The sequence below is a fragment of the Anomalospiza imberbis genome, chromosome 5, assembly GCF_031753505.1.
Source record: "Anomalospiza imberbis isolate Cuckoo-Finch-1a 21T00152 chromosome 5, ASM3175350v1, whole genome shotgun sequence".
NCBI lineage: Eukaryota > Metazoa > Chordata > Aves > Passeriformes > Viduidae > Anomalospiza > Anomalospiza imberbis.
The window spans coordinates 26,206,715-26,228,865 of record NC_089685.1 but is presented as its reverse complement, the minus strand read 5'-3'; the positions used below and the strand labels follow the sequence as shown (position 1 = coordinate 26,228,865).

The window sequence follows — 22,151 nt, the reverse complement described above, 5'->3', positions numbered from 1 at the left end:
CCCCATTTAACCCCAGGTTCCCTTTGTTCAATCGCCATTTTGTCTACACACGCAACCTGGGAACAGCTGCTGCAGCCACCGCAGTGGCCACGCGGGAAATAAACAGTTCTCAGGTGCGGGGCAGAGTGTGCCTTCCCTCTCCCTTTCTCTCGTCTCAGCATGTGGCTATGAAAGCGGCAAACCCACGCGGAGGCTCAGCCCTAGAGCTCCACACCACGCGGCAGCCCCGGTCTCACTGAAAGTGGGGCACCACTAGCCGGGCGCCCCAGCTGCCCGGGACCCGGGCAAAGAAAAACCAAAGCCGCAGTTGCCTGTAGTCAGGGGCGAGGGTCCACAATGGAGAAGCTCTTGAAGGACTGTATCCTGGGGGGAACCTGTTATGGAGCAGAGAAAAAGTGGAAGGAGCTGTTATGGACTTATTTAGATCCTCTGTTAGCAACTGCCCTGCACTGCTTGGGTAGATACAGGAGTTGCAATGAAAGAATGCAGTTGAGCCTAGGAAGAAAAGAGGGATGACTGGCAAGAGGTGGTACAGCTTTTGCCTTTGTTTCTCACAATCATACTCTGTTTTCAATAAGCAATAAAGTACCTTTCTCCAAGTCAACCCTGTTTTGCCTGTAACAGTAATTCTGAAGTGATCTCTGTCTTGTCTTCATCCAAAAGATTTTGCATCTTATATTCCTCAAGGCCTGCTTGAAGGAAAGACTGAGAGCAGTGGGTAGGCATCCAGCACCCATCCATGATCAATCCATCTCACCAATATATCATTAATACCCATTTTCTTGAAATACTGATTCCTCTGTATGACCTACCTCAACCAGTTTTTAGCTGCTTTCATCTGCTATATACATACAACAACTAAGATTTTTTTTTTATTTTTTCCTACTGCCGAGAATAACACTTCTGAATTGTAATGGACATCTGACTTAATATGATAAGAAGCATTATTCAGGGTTACAGGCTAAATTTTTATTTCATGTAAATGTCTAAACACACTCATAATTTAATTTTTTTAATAGAACTTGATATACACCTAATATACTTGGAGAAACTATTTACTTCAAATTAGCTTTTCTTGACTTATTTCTTCATTATGGAAATTATGTTGAACAGTCAGTTTAGACAAGTTAGCCACAACTAAATATTAATTTAAATCCTTTTAGTTCAAACTGGTACAGAACTTTATCATAAGGACCAAATCTTTTCTTATAATCACACACAACTCCAGTACAGTTAGAGACTAATTTCTTCTCTGTAATTACCATTTTCAGTGTCTCAGTAATCCTTTACACCAAGCCATTTTTTGGCCTTTACCCTGCTGTAATCCGGCCAGAACCTTTCTCTGAGCATCCCTTGTACTTGTGGACACACAAGTCAACCACACTCTCAAAGGAAGAAGAGACAGGGAAACGGGGATTTTGGGTGCATGTGCATTCACACACACACAAACGACAGAAAATACTTGTGCAGGAGATTGTCTAATTTAGAAAGGTAAACTGCAGAAGGCATAAGAACATTAAATAATGTATAAAATTTGCAGAAGAAAAAGTGTGTGGTTCAGCATTTCCTTTATTTATTAAATTTCTGCTTTGAAGCCAAGCTTTGTTCTAATGCATTCCAAATACTTTATTCCTCAATCTAGCTGAACAGCAGGAAGAAGGTCTTTCCAAGCTTTAATAAAAGAAATTTGTTTACAATTAATGCATTAAGAGGTATTTAGTTCTTTCATAATGTTAGTACTGTGACAGAAAATAGAGGAGGTGCTTTCCGATAGCCATAAATCAAGTGTAACAACACTTAGTTCACATTTATAACCAAGTAGACATTTTCTACCAATCGCTGCTTACATTTCCAAAACAACTATTTTAGGTTTAAAAGAGCTTCCAGTGAAGATCAAAATCACTGCTTACTGAAAAAATTTATTCAAAACAATAATATATTGAGACAATTCCTTAATAACTTTTTGGAAGTAGCTGTGCATTTATGATTGTTCCTGATGCGCATACATACTCTCCCCCCATGCAGGCAAAGAAAGATCAGCATGAGGTCCTACAATCTATTTCTAAAGCAAGATTCTAGAAACATTGAAAACAACTGAAACACATTGGAAACAACTGAAAAACAGTGAATTGCAAGAAGTATGCATCATAGGGAATGTTGTTTCAGAGTTGGTCTTTTTGTTTGTTCCTCCTTTTCTAGAAGAACAGTTTCTGTTTAGGGTATCTTGACACTTGATGTCATCAAGTGTGCAGTAGTGTGGAACACATATCCTAATTCTCAAATGAAACTTTAAGCCAAGGAAAGTCTTTCTGGTATTTTTCAACCTTAGAAAGTCATCTTTTAATTTCTAGAACATAACTGGTAACATTGACATTTCTTCATAAAAATAGTAGATGTTTCTCATACATTTCATTGCGTACTTTGATATCTGCAAAGAAACTAATAATTCCAGAAGTTTATGGGGCTTTTTCTTTCCAAAATATTTATTCAGTTATCTTCCCACATCAGATGAAGTATCTTTCCTTTGCATTTTTATTTAGCTCAAGTGTAGTAAGAAATACTTGACTTCAAGCCAGAGTTCTGTCTATATCTCATCAATTCTTTGAATCAATTTCTTTAATTTTTCTCAAGAGCAATTTTTATTAATATGTTCATCTCCAAGTCTTATGTGTCCAGTTAGCCACACTAGAGATTTTAACTTAATTTACATTTGCCAATAATTAGTTTGGCTTTTCCCCTGTTCCTGAATAAGCAGAAACTGGTCAGAAGGAACTAAGTTCTGAAATACTTGAAATGGAATTAGTACTCAAGGAGAAAAAAAAAACCCAAAACTCTGAGACTGAAACCAAGTATGTCAGAGAACACTCAACCAGATTTCTCAATTATGTCACTGCTGCCCCTTGCACAATGTTCAGCACTGCTTTGAACTGCACACATTGTTGACTGCTCACCAACTGGCACATCAACAAGGCCACTGACACTCAAATACACAGCTCATCACCAACATATCTCAGAAAATACAGAAAAAACTTGTTTCATGAATGAGACTGGTAGATTCTAGACAGACAAGGGAGAAAGTGCACAGACATTCCGTATTTTAAGCCGCACTAGCATTTGTTTTGTGAATGCTATTACCACTTTGGTGACAGTAACTCCATAGTAAGTGAGAAAATTAACATTAAAGGGGACAGAGAGGTTGTATCATAGGCATAATGAACTTGAACAATCTTATTTCCTGTACTTCCATGTTAACTGCATGGAAGGAGTAAACAATAGCATTTTTCTGAGATTTTCTTTAGACTGTAGCCACTGACTCAACTGTGGACTGATTTAGTGCTTATCTACACACTCTACATCTTGCCTTGTTTCCTGTTTCATATACACATTTATTCTGAATTTGCATATTCATGGAAACCTTATTGCAAAAGCAGCCCTGGTAGTGGGAGAATGAGTTCTGTCCCAACAGCTTCAGCTTTTTCAGATTTTAGAGCCGGTCTTCTGCAGGAAACAAAATGAAGGCAGTAAAAAAATGTTTACAGAAATTAAAATGATCCACTTTTTTTTTTACTTTCCCCTCTTAAAAGTTCCACAGCCCTTTCAAAAAAAACAAAGGACACCAGTGCATATGAACATGGTTACATGTTCCAAAAGGGATAGGTTACATTGATGAAGAAAACAAGATAAAAATGCTTTCTAAAAATACTGGTTTCAAAATGTGCCATGATGGGAAAAAAGGAACCAGCACTGTCAGTATCACTCCCTGTGAGGGAGTAGGAAGACAGAAGAAGTCTTTCATAATCATTACAGTTGGGGGTTGAGCTGCATCCCCAACCTCCCTGCTCTCCCCATGGAAGTACATTGAAATGACAGCCTTATAGATGCATTCTCTACAGCATGAAATTCACATTTCACCTGATTTCAAACTAGATTTCTTCAATAAGACATCCCACTTCTGAGCTCCCCATCATGATTACTGGGCGAATCACTTATACTGCCTTGCAATATCTCATACCATGCTAGGGCTCTATTATGTCTCTCTCTTCCTAAGGTGAGATGCTCATCATTACCATTTGGTACAGGCCCAAGACACAAAACTTCTCACTGAAGCTAGTAACACACAGACCCATATAAGAACTGGGACAAGGAACATGACTGCTACTCAGAGGCTATCAGCAGTGGCTGTTTGGAAGATAGTTTTTCAGGGCTTGCAATTACTGTGCTGCTAAAGCAAGCCCAAATAGCTGCTTCCAGGTCATTTTTTCCATACAGTCACACAAGTGCAGCACCACCAGGCAGGAAGGTTACAAGGGACCTATGGTCCCTTCTCTCCATAGCTATGGCTGTGAGTATCCAAACCAGGCAGCCAACATTAACACAGACAGACATGCAGTGGGCACTGCTGGGCCCCTCTCCCTGTTGTGCTGCACTGTCTCATGCCCTGCTGACTTCCAAGTAATGCAGCAGCTGCTGCTCTCTACTTACAGACATGTTGCCATCTCAGAATATCTGTTCCAGGCAGCAATTTTGAATAGCATAATATTCTTCTTGATCCCAGACTTTGTTTTTAGAAAAATAAAACTACCTGATGATTGACAGGAAGCCATTTCTCCATGGTTCCCCACAAGGAACTCTAGAGAGATGGTAGTTTTGAAGTATTTCCTTGTCTATTTTCTTGAGCATCTCTTTTGATTTTATTTCACACATGCAGCCAGCCAGAAAATAATTAAGGAGTTAAACTAAGGTAGAGTGGCTATCTTCCCCCCTCTCTTCTCTAAACATTTTCTTAATAGGAAATTAAACTCATTTTTTTCCCTGTTATGGACTGTCTTTTGAAAAGCAAGTAGCTTGCTTTCATATTTAAATTTCATTCTTGAATTTTTAACCTAATCTAACATCCATAGTCTCTTATATATTGAGATTTTGAGAGATGACCAGGTCCAATCCATTACCAGGCAAACATTATCCACATGATTAGTTTATAGTTTCCCAATACACAGAAACACACAGAGAAGTCCCTTTTCCTAATTGTATCCATGCCTATTCCTGTGACAATAAGTTTTGCTTGAACAGCAAATTTACACAAAAGCCAAAAGAAATCCCACACTGCACTATCTGCCAGTAAAGCATTATTGCCCGTACCAGCGCTCACTAAACCACATGTGGCAAAGAGTATCTACTGTCTGCCACAAAGGAGTAACAGCAGAACACTAAGTCACGTGAATTTGGGATACCTACCAAACATCCACTGAAATGGCGCCCTGAATTAGAGTGAGTCAGTGAGTGAGTAAGATCCACATATTCTAATGGATCAGCAGGAAAGAGAAAGCCATCATCAAAAAACAGTTTGTCTAGAGAACTGAAGTAGTACCTGAAATAGCATAGTAAATAGTTGCTCCAAAAGAACCCCCAAATTCAACACCAGTCATTCCTTAGGACCAATACGAGTGCCAGCTTTCCTAGTTGTGAGCAAACTCTCTGAAGAGGCAGAAAAAAATTCACACTTCCATAAATCTTCTGAAGTGAACTCATGAAATAAGGTAAACAGTCATAAAGTCATAGCATGCTGTGATTTTTAGCTATGACTGATCTTACCTCAAGGGCAGAAGGAAAATTGCACACATGCAATTCAGTATCTAAATACAGAAAAGCTCATTCCTCTATCCTGGAAAAAATCTTTATCTTGCCAGAAGGTAAGAGAAATAGTGGTAAAGTATCTAGAAGTAAGAGAATCCACCAACAGCAAGGTATTCCCACTCATAACAGCAGGATGTTTTGTCAGTGAAATATGAAAAAAACAGAAGAGACTATTTCCCTGGAGAAAATATCTCCTTGCAAAAGCTTTCTTATGGGTAGGCAAAAAGGGAAAATAATGTTCTCTGAGGACTGACAATATGGAGACCACAGCTTCTTAGTTTAGCCAAAGCAAATTTTAGATTAGAGCAGTAGAAATGTATTCCAGTGAAGGGGTAGAGAAGGAGTTGCTCCCGTTGAAAAATAAAGTCCCTAAAGAGGCAACATGGTACAGATATACAGTATAATGAACAGTACAGAAAAAGTAGGTCAGGCACATCTATTCAACATTTCTCATTAAATTAGAAGTAGTAGACAATGCAACTAAATTAATACTGGTAACAGAAAAAAAACCTCTTTCGAGAAAGAAATACTTGTTTATACAATAATTATTCTAATTACAAGAAACAGAAGGCAAGAGCTCAAGTAAAACTGCCCCCCAAAAAATGGACATTTGTAAGGGTACTCAACAGAGTAAAATGTAACATTCAAAATTAGAAGTATTTTGAAAGAACACAAACCCCCAGGCTCTAGGTGATAACCATCACCCTTAATAAGCAAGGAGCCTTTCCCCACTGGCAGGTTCTGTGTCTTCTCCTAAGGAGCTCTCTTCACACCTCCCGCTGAAACAGACCCTGGCTTATTGGAAACTAATCACTTTTTCAATTAAAAATGAAGTTTCCATATCCTTACAAGGAAGTCTACACGATCCCTCTCCAAGAAATAATTTTCCATGTTAAAATCTTCTTGTGTGCAGAAAAGAAAAAAGCTCATTTGTTTTTTAGCATGTCAGAAATAGAGGTAGTTTTCTTCCAGTCCAATTTTATTTACAGTCAATAATAGTATTAACAGTGATAAAGAATTTTGTAATATACACATTCTACCTCAACTTTTCAATTTCAATTTCTTGTCAGCACCCAGGCTGAGAATTTTGTTTTTATTTTTTGTGGTGACTTAGTCGACTTTTTTCTAATTATAGATTATTAAATTGGTGGTGGTGATCACAACAAAAAAAAAAGGTTGCCAGCTAATCCATTTATCTTCATTTTATAAAAAGTGAACATTGCCATACCGATGTAATTTATTAATTTAATTTCAATGTGATTTCATTAATAGCTTTACAAACTTTCAGGGAGACTGAGAAACAGAATAAACACAGCTGAACAAGTCAATCCTTCTAAGTGCTCAGCCTTTCACACTTGAAGTTTATGTTACAAATGGAAGCATTTCAAGTTCTGTACATGTTAACATGTAGAAGTGAAGCAGTCTGTCTCTAAAACTCTGATGGATAATTACTTTCCTGAGCTCCTACTACACCCTACTTGAACATTCCTGATTTTGGTTAATTTAAAGCAATTTATTGCTGTTCCAATAGCCAGATCCCTAGCCCAAGAACAGCACAGAAAGTAGGTATGGGGAACAGTTCAAAGTGATCACACACAACACTTTAATTAGCTGCAGGAAAATAAGGGGAAGGGATTGTTGCATATGATAAGGTTAAGGTCCTTGTATCAAACAGGAAAACTGAACATTGAAAGATAGTCAATTGAGCAGCAGGAATGTTAAAAGAAGAAATTACTTTGGGAGAGTTATGTGCTGAGATTCATTTATTATGCATTACACTAAGCTATCATTTTCATAAAACCAAGAATTACATATCAAGTGACACAACTCAAACTGTTCAGTGGCAAAATTTGAAATAACCCCCCAGAAAACTACCTCCTCAATATGTTTTACCATACATTGTATTTCAGTCCAGGCTGTATTAGCCACCATTGTCATGGCTATCAGTTCCATCAGAATTCATAACATGAATTTTTTACTTCCTATATCCCCACACACCATAAATAATACCAACTATCTATTCCACAGATTTCATTCCTAACATTTTTATTGCCTGGCTTGGTCTTTGTCGTCTTGTAAACTGCTTTTTTAGTGATTGGTTTTATATATTAAACACACCCAATTGTCAGAAGAAATAATGAGTACTAGAAGAATTGCATTCACAAACAGACACTCAAAAGCTGTAAAGAAAGTAAAAAGAAAATTCTGCCCTTACTCAAAAGTCTCATCCTCATGGAAACAAACTCTGTAGTTTCTACAACATAAAAAGTAAAAATAGCCCCATAATTCCCAGGTCACCTAATGATTTTGCCATCTTGAGAGATGTCATTGAGAATATTTCATTATTGCAGAATTCAGAGTTTGAATTTGTTCAGTTTGACATGGAGACTCTGCAATTGATGGGGAAGTAGAACACTAAGGCCTCGAAAACTTAATTTTAGATTGAGTATCTATTATTCTAGATGTCAACAATTTAGGTAATTCATCTCAGCTTTCTGCTACTGTTTATAGTCTTTGATATTTGCTTTCTTTTCCTCACCTGCAGTGTGTGAATGCAAAAGCAAATCTACATTAAAGAAGTTGTGTGCAAAGTGATTGCTTAATCATGGAAACATAAGTACAATGGGAACAAAAGAGTGACTCTTCACCCAGAAGAGTCACACCAAAAAAGCAGTAGATAACATGATGGGTTATTTCCTAAGGGCCTTAGTCTATCAAGTTACTTCTTTTAATTAAGTTTGACAGCTTTTGAAAAAGAACATCCTAGTTCACATACTTTGCATGAAATCACATATTTAAGTCTCTTTTTAGTATTTTCTTCTATTCTGGTATTGTTTTTCTTTGCATTATAACATGTCAAAAGACTGAATGTTCTCTTTTACTCAATATCCTAGAAATTGCTCAATGACAAAATCTGAAAAATCTTCCTTCCAAGAAGATCTTCCATAGCAATTCTTAAAAGGAAAAACAACAAAAGAAAAACTAAGGAGCAATACTTCCCTCCATACACGTTTAACTCATTATCACCACCAGATATTTGATGTTACAAAGAGGACAATAGATCTTTAAGACCAGACCATAAAACACACACACAATTACTACAATTCTTAAGGAAGTTTTAATGTTCTACATTAGTTCAGTATATGTTATAAACCCAAGCAAGTTTATCTAAATGCTAATTTCTACATTTGAAATTAAGGCCTTCTTTGGAAAAAGGCATTTCTCATTTTCAAAGGATTAAATGAAACCTATATGGCTAGGTAAGACACTGTTTAGTTGTACCCAAGTACTACATAAAAATCTTTAAAGCACAAAGCACAGGAAAATAATGTTATATACTTCTTTCTAAATTAATTAAAAAATTAGGTACAGAAGCTGTATTAGGAATTCCACTGATACCAACCTACTGACATCCTGACGTATTGAAACTCACTTGAAAAACTAAAATTCTGCTGAATATCATAAATTCATTACAAAAATAAGGAAATAGCTTCCAACACAGCTAAATAAGGGTAAACTTAATTGTGATATTTCCTGTACTGTTCTTATCACTTGACAGTTACTGCTGTTCTTTTCAGACAGGACTAGCCCAAGTATCCAAATTTAGTCAAAACCCTTGACTTTTTTTTCCAAAAAGTATTACAAAAGGATTCAAGAATTGCTTTGTTCAAAGAATAAAACTAGGCACAATAGAAATAGAATGGGTAAGTTTACTAAATGGTTTAAGTATTATCACCTGAAGTTATAAAATTTTAAAGAATCCGTCATTCTGTCCTTCATCTCATTCTCTTTTGCTAGCAGAAGCAAATATAGAGTGGAGATACACCTTTAAACAGCACGTTTATAACTTTTACATGCTGACTTATCAGATCTAGTGAAATTTTAAAATATTTAATGGCATACCGTTCAATAAAACTATAAGATTTATTCTCTTCCCCCTCCCTGCTTTATTGTAGTACAAATGTCTGATTTCATACTCTGCATAAAATGTATTTGTTTTAACATGAATAAACATTCAGTGACTGTTCAGGACTTAGCCACCAACACCCAACTGAAATAGCTGGTTTGCCTTTGTGGAGCCAAGGAAGTATTGCCCAGCCTTAGCCCACACTGTGAGGAGGCACAGATCTGCCACTCAGTCAAGTCACAGGCACTATTAGTTCAAATTCAGAGATGCACGTTCCCCTCAACCCTACTTCTTGTGGAAGACTCAGGAAATACAAAAAAGCTATTGAGCAGTGAGAAAATGGTCTAATTCTTCCTCACATTTAAGGTTACACCACAGAAAAATGGAGGCTGGCAGTGAAGACTGACTAGGTCAGGCAGAATGTATTCAGCTAATAAATTTAAATGCGTTTTACCTGTGACGTAAGTGACCCCATTAAGAATTCTCCCCACAACTCCATTCATCAAGCAACGTCCAAACAGTTCCAAATAAGAAAGAAAATTCCCTGTTCTATGCAAAGAAGCATATGTCAATGTCCATGCTCAATCCTTTTAAAAAACAAAGCCTTAGGGCCATAATTTTTTCTCATACAAGGGTAAGTTTACCACAGAAGAAGCTCAAGTTAATGGAACTGTGCCTATATACAGCAGCCAAGCAGTTGACCTCCATTAACTCTGCTACATCAAAATATGCCTTCAGAAAAAACAATTGCCATGTAAATGCAATGGCTCCTTGCTATCCACATACAGCTGGGGTTTGTTCATGGCAATCATTTCAAAATAATAGACTCCCTGGGTAAACATTAATATGGTGTATCTTATGCAGTGATCAAGTACTTTGGCAGAAGGGAGCTCATCCCTGTGAGTCAGGTTCCATGGCATCACAAATCTTCTCCTGTTGTTCTCACCAAAATAATTCACTTTCTTCTGAGCAAAAGCCAAATTAAAGCCTTGCACTGAAAGTGACTAAGTACACTTAAAATAGGACTGAATAACAAAGAATCATTCTTTTTTCCTCATTCCATTTTGCCCAAGTATCCTATACTCTAAAGTTAATAAAAAATACAGAAAGCTCTAGATTTAGCAGTTTGTCTCAAAATAATTACAACTGATCTTGGGAATAAAACATATTTTGTCAAAAATATAGTTTTTTATTAATTATGATTTAACAAGCTATCACATTTTTTTTTGGAGACATGTTGTTTCTAGACATTCCAAAAATATGGATGTAAGTGCATACAGTTACACAAGCTTCCAACCAGGATAAAATTTTTCTGCTTCTACATTGTAAAAAGGGAAGAGAAGAGCACAACTAAAATATACCAAACATTGTTTATTGTTTTGATTATGTAGCAAGCAGATAGTTTTACACACAATTGCATTTCAAAACTCCATACTGCACATTATTTATACTTTATCTCAACCATGACATCCAGAAATTCCCTTTCCTACAAAAATATAAAAATTAGGAGTTTAATTTATTACTTTCCTCTGAAACAAAGTTTGTTTAATAGAAACAGATATTTGGAAGGAGTAAAAAAATACATACAGTACATATCAATTAAGTGTCTGAAGTAACTTTTAATATTTCACAAATGTAAGGATAGAATTTTTTTCCTAGGCTTACAAATGAGTATACAAATAGATCTGGTGATTTGCTGTGTGTCATAAAACCAAACTGAGGAACAGATAGAAATAGAACAGAGTTTCCTTATTCTTACCCCAGGCCTTATACATTATGACATAATTACTATGGCTAAAACTATACTGCAAGCAATTTGTGGCTGACAGCAGCCAGACAGTAATTAAAGGACATAAATGAACAATGCAAATCCCACAGTGGAAGTCCCTAAAATACCTTTTTTTAGTCCCTAAAGAAATTTATTTGGGTTTTATCAAAATTGAAAAGGCCAACTAGAGGTTTTGTCTCCATTAAATATTAAAATAAGAAGCCTGTGATAAAGACTTCAAGATTTACATACTAATCATAAACAATCTGACTCTATACTTGGTCTACAGTTATCAGGTGTCCCAAAGCAACTCTAAGAATCCCCCCCAAATCAATTCTATACAAACATTTCATTTGTAGAGGGGAAACACTTCTAACCCCTGAAATGCCTGCACATTAAATATTATACCAATACTTAGACACAAGCACACCCACCCTCACCATTCCTGGATCTTTGTTTCAGCTACAAAAACGTCTGACAGGGTCCTGCCCAAAGTCTTTTCCTCAGATCTGTCCTTTAGGAGCTCTGGCAATGGGTACATAATGAAGTCATGCTCTTCACCCATCACCCAGCACAGATGTGAGAACTCCGGAAGGAGCAAGCTGTCCAGGGCACTCTTGAAAGCCAGCTAACATCAGCTAAAGCAGAACTGAAGAGAGCAGCTGTCCCACCACATCTTCTGCACCCTGACTGCTGGGCAGCAGCATCTACTGCAGACATAATGTCAAAGACAAAAAGAGATGCTTCCCCCACTTTAAAGTAACCTTTTAATCACTGTTTGTAAATATGAAAAATTTTTGATCCCTTCAGCATCTGATGTTACAAAGGACAGCTTCTTTACTACGTCTGTATTATTTGCTGAGTGTGCCAACAGATAAAAAGACATTGAAATTTGTCAGTGAGTGTGGTAAAAATCTGGTCTTTATTTCCTTGTGTGCAAGCAGGAGTATTAGATGTTCAGTGATGCATGCATCACCTTCCACAAACACACTCAAAGCCTGGGGACAAGACAGTGTGGGGAGAGGTATCCCCACCTGATATCCAATGTGCCTGATAGCCACCTCTAAGGTCCAAGATCAGACAAGCAGGACTTTAGGGAGGTCCTGTATCTCTGCTGTGAAGATGTAACCCTGTGCCATAGACCATGAGCTACAGCATGGCAACCTCCCCTACAATTGTAAAGGGCATTGATTTCTACATAGTAATGCAAATATTCCAGATCACCTTATCTTTCAGTCACACCTTACATACTTCAACTTATTTATAAATTCTGTAGCTCACTACTGTGACAAAGTGAAGATACATTACCTAAAATACTTTAGACTAAGAGTACTTAGTTGACAAAGTTTTCCTTTAGTTTTACTCCGACAAATTCAGTGAAGAGACACACAAACGCCCTCAAATAAAGCCCATTAACGTGAAATGACCCAAGAAAATTCAGTGAAAACACTACTGAATAAAAAAGCCAAAACTGAGCTAAATGACAGCAAAAGAAGAGATTGCAAGAGACTTAATTGTTTCAAACACTGTCAAGGGCCACAGAAGAAACAGAAGGGCAATCTCACCCACAATGACTTCTTTTAGTCATTCATTTCTATAACTTCAGGAAAAACAGGTAGCCAGTCACCAGAGCAGAACCCCTTGTTCTATATGAGAAGTACAACAGAAATGCATACAATGCATATAAATGTACAATATTATTGCACAAACTCTCTCATTGTGAAGACTTACACAAAAAGTACATAAGCAAGAGGTTTAAGGTTATCTTCATACAGTATATTTACCTTTACTTTTGCTGCAGTTAAATCAGTTCAAGTGTGTACATAAAACACATCCATTTCTGAAACCCTGCAGTAAGAACTTAGTTTCCATGGCAACGTAGCAACTGTGGGATGCTTTGGGGGGAGGTTATTTGTTTTTAACAGATGGGGAAAAATATAATGCTGTTCTCAAGCTTCAGTTTCATTTCAGATTTGCTAATATTAAGCCTTCAGGCAGAAATCTGTGGTAGGACTTTTTAAAATTTTATATTTTAATTGAACAGTGTAAGGCTTGTTAAAATCAGCTTAATCATGTATGATGAGACTAAGCAAGAATAGCTATGGCAGATCACTCCTTAGGTACTTCACTTTTTTTTTTATCATTTTAAATAGTTGAAGATGTTCCAAAGCTTGAAATTTATCATTTAGGCATTCCACATTTAATAAAAGATATTTATTCCCATTTAGCATAGCATTAGTCATTTATCTTGCCTAGTAGAGTTAATAGGTTCAAGTGCAGAAGCCTAGGAAGTGATTTATGGTCTATACAGTGCAGATTCTGAAACAAACCTAGTAAGAGCAATGCTTCAAGAGTTATAAGTTAAACAAACACACACATGTACAGGCACATACCTACACAACATCCTGCTACATCACAGTGACTTGCCTGGTAGTCAAGAGGAGAGCAGTGGGTAGTGTCTACCTGGACTTCAGTAAGGCCTTTGATACTATGTCTTGTAAGACTGTCCCAGAGAAGTTGATAAAGTGCAGGATGAGCCAATGGCAAGGAGGATGAAAGCTGTCTGGATGGCCAGGCCCAAGGGCTGTGGTCAGAAAGTGATGACCAGTGACACAAAGTCAGGGTGCAGGCTGCTAACTAGTGGTGCACCCCAGAAGTCACCACTACACAGAGCCCTGCTCAACACGGGCTGAGTGTACTCTCAGCAAGTTGGCTGATGACACAAAACTGGAGGGAGTGCATCTAGGGGGGGCCTCAACAGGCTGCAGAAATGGGCTGATGGGAACATCCTGAAACTCAACCATGGAAATTGCAAAGCCCTCCACCTGGGAGAGAACAAACCCAGGGACCAGTGTGTACAGGGAGTGGGGGCAACTATCTGGAAAGCAGTTTGGCAGAGAAGTATCTGGGAGTCTCAGTGGACGGCAAATTGAACATGTGCCAGCAGAATGCCTTTGTGGGCACAACGTATCCTGAGCTGCAAAGTATCGCCAGCAAGAGTGGTGATATTTCCCCTCTATTCAGCACTGCGGGTGGCCACACATGAAACATGGAACTGTACTCATTTCTAAGCTCCACAGGACAACAGACATGAACATATTGAAAAGCATCCAACAAAAGGTCACCAAGGTGATGAAGTGACTGCAATGAAGAGTTGAAGAAAACTTGCTGCAAAAATGCCGGTAAGCAAGGTGTAGTAACTGCATGTTTTAACAGCTGTGCATAATTACATGCTTGTCAATATTCATTGAGTATAAAACTTTTTATGACATGCAATAAAGGAAAGAAAATAGAAAGTCTGATGAAGTCCAACCTATGGAGGCACTTCTTTGCAGAAAGTGGCAGGGGGAAAAAACAAGATAATAGAAGCAGAATCACCAATGTCCTAGGGTTGGAAGGGACCATAAAGATCATATAGCTCCAACCCCAAGAGCATAGGTAGGCATATCACCCACTAGACCAGGTCGCTCAAACTCCCCTCCAACTGGGCCTTGAACAATTTCAGTAAAAAAATTTATTTTAAACATCTAATCTAAATCTTTTTCCCCTTTAGGCCATTCCCCCTTTGCCTATCACTATCTGCTTGTGTAAAAAGTCACTCTCCCTTTTTTTAAGCCCCCTTTAGGTAGTGGAAGTGACCCCAAAGCCTGAAGTCACTCCAAAGACTTGTCTTCTCCAGGCTCAACAACCCCATCTGTCTCTGCCTGTCTTTGTAGGAGAGGTGGTCCAGCCCTCTATCCATATTCATGGCCCTCCTCTGGACCCACTCTAACAGGTCTGTTAGACCCCAGAGCTGGCTGCAGCACTTCAGGTGGGGTCTCAGCAGAGCAGAGAATATCTGAATCCCTTCCCTTGACCGGCTGCCCACCATGATTTTGATGCAACCCAGGATGCATTTGGCCTTCTGGGCTCTGAGCACACACTGCTGGCTCATCTCAGATTTTTAGCCATGAGAATCCCAAGTGCTTCTCTTTTGGGCTGCTCTGAATATCTTCTCTCAATCTGTACAGGGTAGTAATTTTTCTTAAATTATATCAAATATATTTGCTGAGGTAAATGGTTACTTTAAACATTTAAGTTCTACTATGATTCTGGAAAAAAAGGAAAGCAAACATCACTTTGCTTCTAGAGTAGATCAAAAATTTAAGACCGCTTCCACCCTTCATAAGAAGAGTTTTAGATTATTACATTAAGCACTGTCAACTCTAAGAGAACAATTTTTTCCCTGCAAAGAATTTGTAGAAAAAGAGACTGGCATTTATTCCTCCATAAGATAAAGGCACACTCATATCTTACAGAAATATTGGCACAGATCTTTAACAAGGCTCATCTCTATCACAATTCCTCTTTTTAAAGTACAAAGGCCCTACTTCATTTTATCAATCATTTCAATCATCATGAGCACAAACAAGTCCAGTACGAAAAAAAAGTGACTGTACTATATGTACATTGACACAGCAAGAAATGCTAGACACATTGGGAAAAAAATTCACTACAACTGGTTTTGAAAACTATCACATAGCTGTTTATTCTCTGTATGGAGAGAAATGGAGACAGTTTAAAGATAAAAAAAGATCTCCAAGCTCTTCTTCCAGGAGTTTTAGAAAATGTCATTAAAATTAACTGAGAAGCCTAAGTCTTTGTAGTTTGCAGTTATTATTTCTTTTCACTAGCTTGCTTCTATGAGTTAAAGTGTTTTTGATTAACATTACATTCATTAATATTAAAAAAATCTATTTAGACAGGAATGAAATTGTCTGCTAATTACAGGAAGCTGCCAATTAAATTATAACATTTCATCAAAACTACTTGTTAAAATAATATATCTACTTGAAGTTACACCAATATTTTTTTCCAAGGATCGGTTTTTACTATACATTTATATCTATGAATTATTAAAAATAATCAATTGCTTATGAAAATAAAAGTACTAGGGATTGCCTCTATGGAAAAAAGACAAGTTCTTCTCTCTTTTTCTCTGGTTTAGGTAAGGTCAAGTATCTTCACTAGTATTACTTCAGGCTGACATTAAAGAACGATATTCACTCCACTACTTCCACACCCAAATGCATTGAGACTAGCTGAAAACTGTCACATGTGAAGCATGGAAAGATGACCACTTCTCACAAGGGTGAGACAGGCCCTTAGAAATCTTTTTTTTCCTCATGTGCCAGACAGCCTTGAGGCTTGACAAAGGCACTAACCTACCAAACTCCCGCTAGCCCAGGATAGCAGTCTTCCATTGTTTACACTGCATGACACAAAAAAACCTCAGCCCACATGTGTGTGTATTGTCTAGTCAAGTATGCAGCAAATGTTAATCTAGAATTCATTATTTGGAGTTTATACAAGTGCTTTGATGACACATTCAAAGCGTTCTCAGGTTCAAGTCTAGAGTTCTCACATCATGACTTGGGAGGTTTATATTTCTGAACTTAATTCTCAGCAATTACCTGGTGCAGCCTCAGGTTATCCACTGCTCGACAGCTCAGATAGCTCTCAAAGTACACTTCGCACCAATACACTAATGTTTTGTGACTGCAGGTAAAAGGAATTCATACTGAAGACAAGTGTGGTCATTTTAAGGCATAAAAACTGGGTATGACTGAGGTGGAGACCTCAAGACCACAATAAAGGCCATTACTTCTATCACAATGGAGCCTGAAGTCCTTGGGACTTCAGCATGCTAGGTACTAAATATATTTCATGATAGCTTTTAAGCCACCACTATTGATGTCCTCTAGGAACTCTAAAAACCATTACATGAAAATAATATGCTATGCTTAATTTGAAGCCTTCTCCATTTTTGCATCAAATTATATTGCAAACACTTTTCTTAGTACATGCAGGTATTAGGAAAAACTGTATTTGCACCACCTTACAAGCTGGTACTGAGAGGGCTTGAGGGATGAGAGGTACATGTATGTCTTAGCACTTGCCAGGCAATCAGAAACTTCAGAGAAGCAACAGGAGTCTGTCTCCATCACACCTGGGCTTCTGTACATGCAGCAGAGGGATGAGAGTATGTAGATGAAAAATAACTAAACAGGTTAGAACAAGGAGTCCTGGACAGGCATTTGTCCATTAGTCTGTTCTCACTTCCTCTCCTGAAGCTCTGGCCTGAGATTGTTCTCTTTTTGTAATTCCAAGCTTTGACTTCCTCAAATCAGTTTTTGTCTTCTTGTCACCAGCTCTCTCTACAGCAACCTGCTGCAAGGCATGCAGGAAGAGCTTGAAAAGAGAGTTGGAAACAAGGACGTAAGTTGGGAATCAACCGAGGAAGATGTTAAAAAAGCTAAGCAGGTGTGCTAAGCAGGTGTGCTCAGCTCAGGCTGCAAAAGGCAGTAGCAATCCAGGACATCAGCAGAACAAAACACACCTGCACAGAGCACAACCCAGAGCACTCACATTCTCAGCCTGGCAGTGCAAGCTGCACATAATCTCATCCCCACTGTCCCCTACTTCAAAATAGCTAATAATGAGGCTTCTGATAAACCACAAACAGGTGACATTCCTAATTCAATTATCTTCCCACATCCATGGGCTTAAGCAGAGCTAGAAAACAGCCAAAGGTAAAAAGCTCCTCTATGGTCAGTCCTTCCCCACAAATCACAGAACAGAAGTAGTTCTGTTGCCCCCAAGTCTTCTCTCTCAAATACGTTCCCTGACAGTTTCAAGCTCTCATTCTTACATGTGTGCGCTCTGGCTTCATCCTACCAAATTCAGGTTTTTTCCACCATTTTTTCTCTTCTGCCTGTTGCTGCTTTGCATGTCCAAACTATGTGCAGAGTATATCAAAGTAATGGATGTAGCTAAGAAAAAAGTCTCAAGGAAGGTGCAACACCTGAACTTCAACAGTGATGGACTTCAAGGGCTCCTTTTATCTATCACTTTCAGAAATAACTGTTTCATGTTGGAAATAATTGTTGAGTGTTGCTCAAAACCAATAGACTTTTTGTGTTCCTGTAACTACAGGGAAAAATCTCTAATTTCCAAGTCAAATGGAAGAACTAACAGGTTTTTCATATAAATGCTTAAGAACACAGAATCTCACTGCTACCTGAAACACAGGATAGTGTTAGCACCTAAAAAAAAAAAAAAAAACACCACAAAAAAAAAAAAAAAACCACCAAAAAAAACCTATTACTGTTACAAAAGCAGGCTTTGCAGGGGATGTATACGTCATTGAACCTATAAAGGATTTCTAAGATTACTGTAACAAATCTAGAAGTATATGGAAGTGCTGTCAGGAAATAATTCTGGTCCTCCTGAAAATGTTAATCCCAATCCTGCATTACTGATAAAATCAAAATCTTCATATCAAGCAGAAATATCATTAGGATATAAACACATTTTAAAAATACCTTAGAATAAGTGGACATTTTGGAAGAAATTCCAATTTTACCTTGTCCATTTTTCCTTACCATCTGCTTGCTCCCCTCCCAGCAGCTGACAAACTTCTAGTCTGACTGATAGCAACGGAGAATCAAAGTTTGGTTCCTTTTAGGAACTAGAGATCTGTCTGTCATGAAGTCTGCCTTTGTTAACAAAGCCTTTCCAGGTCCACACATTATAGAAGCTTAAATGTTGACCCAAAGTCAATGACCTGACAGCACCATTTCCTTTTGCAATAAGTATTTCCAAACACATCAGCCCCTCTTCCCCTCTGAGATGGGTTGACCCTGGCTGAAGGCCAAGTGCCCACCTAAGCCACTCTATCATTCCCCTTCTCAGCTGGACAGTGCAGAGAAAATAGAACAAAAGGTTAGAGTAATGATAGGGAGAAATCCCTCACCAATTACCATCATAGGCAAAACAGACTTGACTAGGGGAAAAATTCATTTATTACCAATCAAATCAGAGTAGGATAATGAGAAACAAAACTAAATCTTCAACACCTTCCTCCTCACTCTTCCCAGGCTCAATTTCATTTTCAATTTTCTCTATCCATTCCCCCAGCAGCTTATGAGGACTGGGAAAGAAGGCTACAGTCAGTTCACCACATGTTGTCTATGCTGTTCCTTGCTCGTCGGGGAGAAGACCCTCACAACTTCCCCTGTTCCAGCATGGGGATCCTTCCACAGGAGACAGTCCTTCACAAACTTCTCCTGCTGCAAGAGGCTACAACTCTTCACCAACTGCTCCAGTGTGGGTCCCTTCCATAGGGTGCAGCCCTTCAGGAACACACTGTTTCAGCATGGGGCCCCCACATGGTCTCAAGTCCTGCCAGCAAATGTGCTCCAGCTCCCCTCTCCACAGGGTCATAAGTCATGCCAGGAGCCTTGTGAAGCCATACTCCTCCCACATGGGCTTCCCACAGGGTCACAGCCACCTTTGGTCATCCCCCTGCTCTGGCATGGCTTCCTCCATGGGCTGCAGTTGGATCTCTGCTCCACCATGGACCTCCATGGGTTGCAGGAGAACAGTCTGACTCACCAGGGTCTGCACCATGGTCTGCATGCTGTGGCACCTGGGGCAGCCCTCCTTCACTGCCCCTGGAGGCTGTAGAGCTGTTCCTCTCACATAATTGCTCTCCTCTCTCTGGCTACAGCTGCTGCCATGTAGCAACTTTTCCAGTGTTAAATACATGACCCCAGCAGCACTACTACCATCACTGGTGGGCTCAGCCTTGGCCAGCAGTGGGTCTGTCTTGGCGCTGCCTGGCATTGGCTCTATCAGACATGGCAGGAGACCTGGCAGCATATCAAAGATCCACCTCTGTACCGCAAGGAAAACCTGACCATGCAAACTCAACCCACGCTGCCCTCAACAAAATGTTGGCCATTCACACTAAAGACAATCTGTCACAGCAAAACTAATTCACTGATGATTTATTCATGCACTGAAGGCTCTTCTGGGTCTTGAGAACAGCTTGAGAACCAAGACCACTCTTTCTCCAGACTATGCAAAAATTATCAGTAGCTCATGTATAGCACATTGACATCATAGTTTATGTGGCATAACCAAGTCAGCTGTCAAATCTTTAAGGCAGGATAAGTCTCAGTCTCTTTCTCCAGTGGCACTGTCTGGAGAGCAGCAAAGAGAACATTGACCCTGTTTCTTCTTTCAATAACCTAACAAGGTAGGGCATAAAAATGGTCACATCTCAAACCCAACTGTTACTACACCTAATTGCTTTTGACATTGATAACATCTCTTACCCAAATACCTGACTGAAATGGTTAAAAGAAAATAAGACAAAACAGACATCGTATCACAGAATTTCCAGATCTGTGCATTTATTTTGAGAAACAAGGCCTTAAATTTAGCCACCAAAACATAACTTGCCTTTGTGTTGATCACTTACAGTTACAAATTGAAAACAAAATGTTAGCTTTTCCTCTTTACCTTTTTAAACTCTTCCTAGCAGATATATATTGAAGTCTATCCAGGATAAAGCCTGAGTATGGTGAACACACAGCCAGTTAAAAAAGAAGTAAACCTCTAGAGAGCTTGGATACTTTACCAACACTCTCCAAGATATACCAAGAAAAGCTATTATTCGTTATCTTAATCCAGATACTACTACTTCAGACTTGCAGTGGCACATTGCTGGCATCTAGCAATCCACTGCTTGTCTGGACACCATTGCGAACAGAAAAATAATCTACGTTTGACACAAAAATGGTTTTCCTTTACCCATCTTTATAATATACAGTGTTTTAACACTTGGGAAGCAAAAACTCTATAAACAGGATGCACAAAAATCTTCCCCTGTATCAGATGACACCAAGCCAGACATTTACCCTGATACTGAATGCTCACAAGTAACTAAAGAAAACTGCTTCCATGTGTATTGTTTAATTGCACTGTCTTTCTAATATGCTGAAAGCAGAATACTAGATACTAATTGGTTGATGTTGAACTGGTTTGTATTTTGTTGTAGGAACCTTTTGTGGAGTTTTGCTTTAGATTTGCTTTTGATTTAGGTGGGTTTTTTTGTTTGTTTGGGGTTGGTTTGATTGTTAGTTGGGTAGTTTTTTTTTTTTTTACAAAGTTTTATCATGTTGCTTTTTTTGTTCCATGGTAGATTCTTTTACAAAGAAGGGCAGGAAAGCAAAGAAATGAATGAACACTGTCTCTGACATTCATCTTTGGTACCCAAGAGATAAAAAAACAAAAGAGAATATAAATATTTACTGTAGAAAGCTTAAGAGTGGGAGCTCAATTATTCAATTTTGGTTAAATAAATTATCAAAACCAGTAAGATATGCTCAAAGAATATTTCTGTTGAAGCCTCTATAGCATGACAGCTTAGAGGAAATTAAGTTTCTTGACAACAGTGACTCAAGTGGGACCCTCATGACAGTCCTCTAGGATGTCAGAGGGACCTGCAGCCATTACAATGGCAATCCAGCAGAGTTATCAGCACCACAACTACACAGAACTCATGCAGACCCTTGATATCTCACAGTAGAGTCTGCATAACCACATCCTAATGCCAGATCCCCCAATCCTAACAGACTAGATAGCTTCTCAAATGGTAGAACATGTAGGCTTTCCAGGCCAGGCTCTGTGCCTCCCAGACCAAAGTTCCCACTTCAGCATTGCCAAGTGACTAATCTGTCTAACAAGTAATACTGCCAGATTACAAAAATCATACTCATCCAGACAATGCTGCAAGTATGTGCATAGCTGACTATATTTAGATCAGATTCACAGCCAGTGCCTGCTCAGTCCACTCTTTTCTCCTGCCTAAAGCACTAGCAGTCCAGGTAGTCAAGCCATCTTTTGAAAAATGACTTCTATTGTAGGTATTACCGAATGCAATGGAAACAAACACCAAAATAAAAGTGAGAGTTCATCAAGCATTTTCACAGCTTCTGCAGTACCTTCCTATTT

At 38.6% G+C, this 22,151-nt stretch overlaps 1 protein-coding gene and 1 long non-coding RNA gene across 2 annotated transcripts in view; both read right to left on the bottom strand.

The window, feature by feature from the left end:
- DOCK4 (dedicator of cytokinesis 4) overlaps positions 1-22,151 on the bottom strand; it is a 221,471-nt gene that overhangs the window by 182,086 nt on the left and 17,234 nt on the right. The gene's annotated exons all lie outside the window — the stretch shown is intronic.
- On the bottom strand, positions 1,662-6,096 carry LOC137473894 (uncharacterized). The gene is made up of 2 exons (XR_010999046.1): positions 5,236-6,096; positions 1,662-3,498 (listed from the first exon to the last, which is right to left on the bottom strand). It is a non-coding gene; the product is annotated as an uncharacterized lncRNA (long non-coding RNA).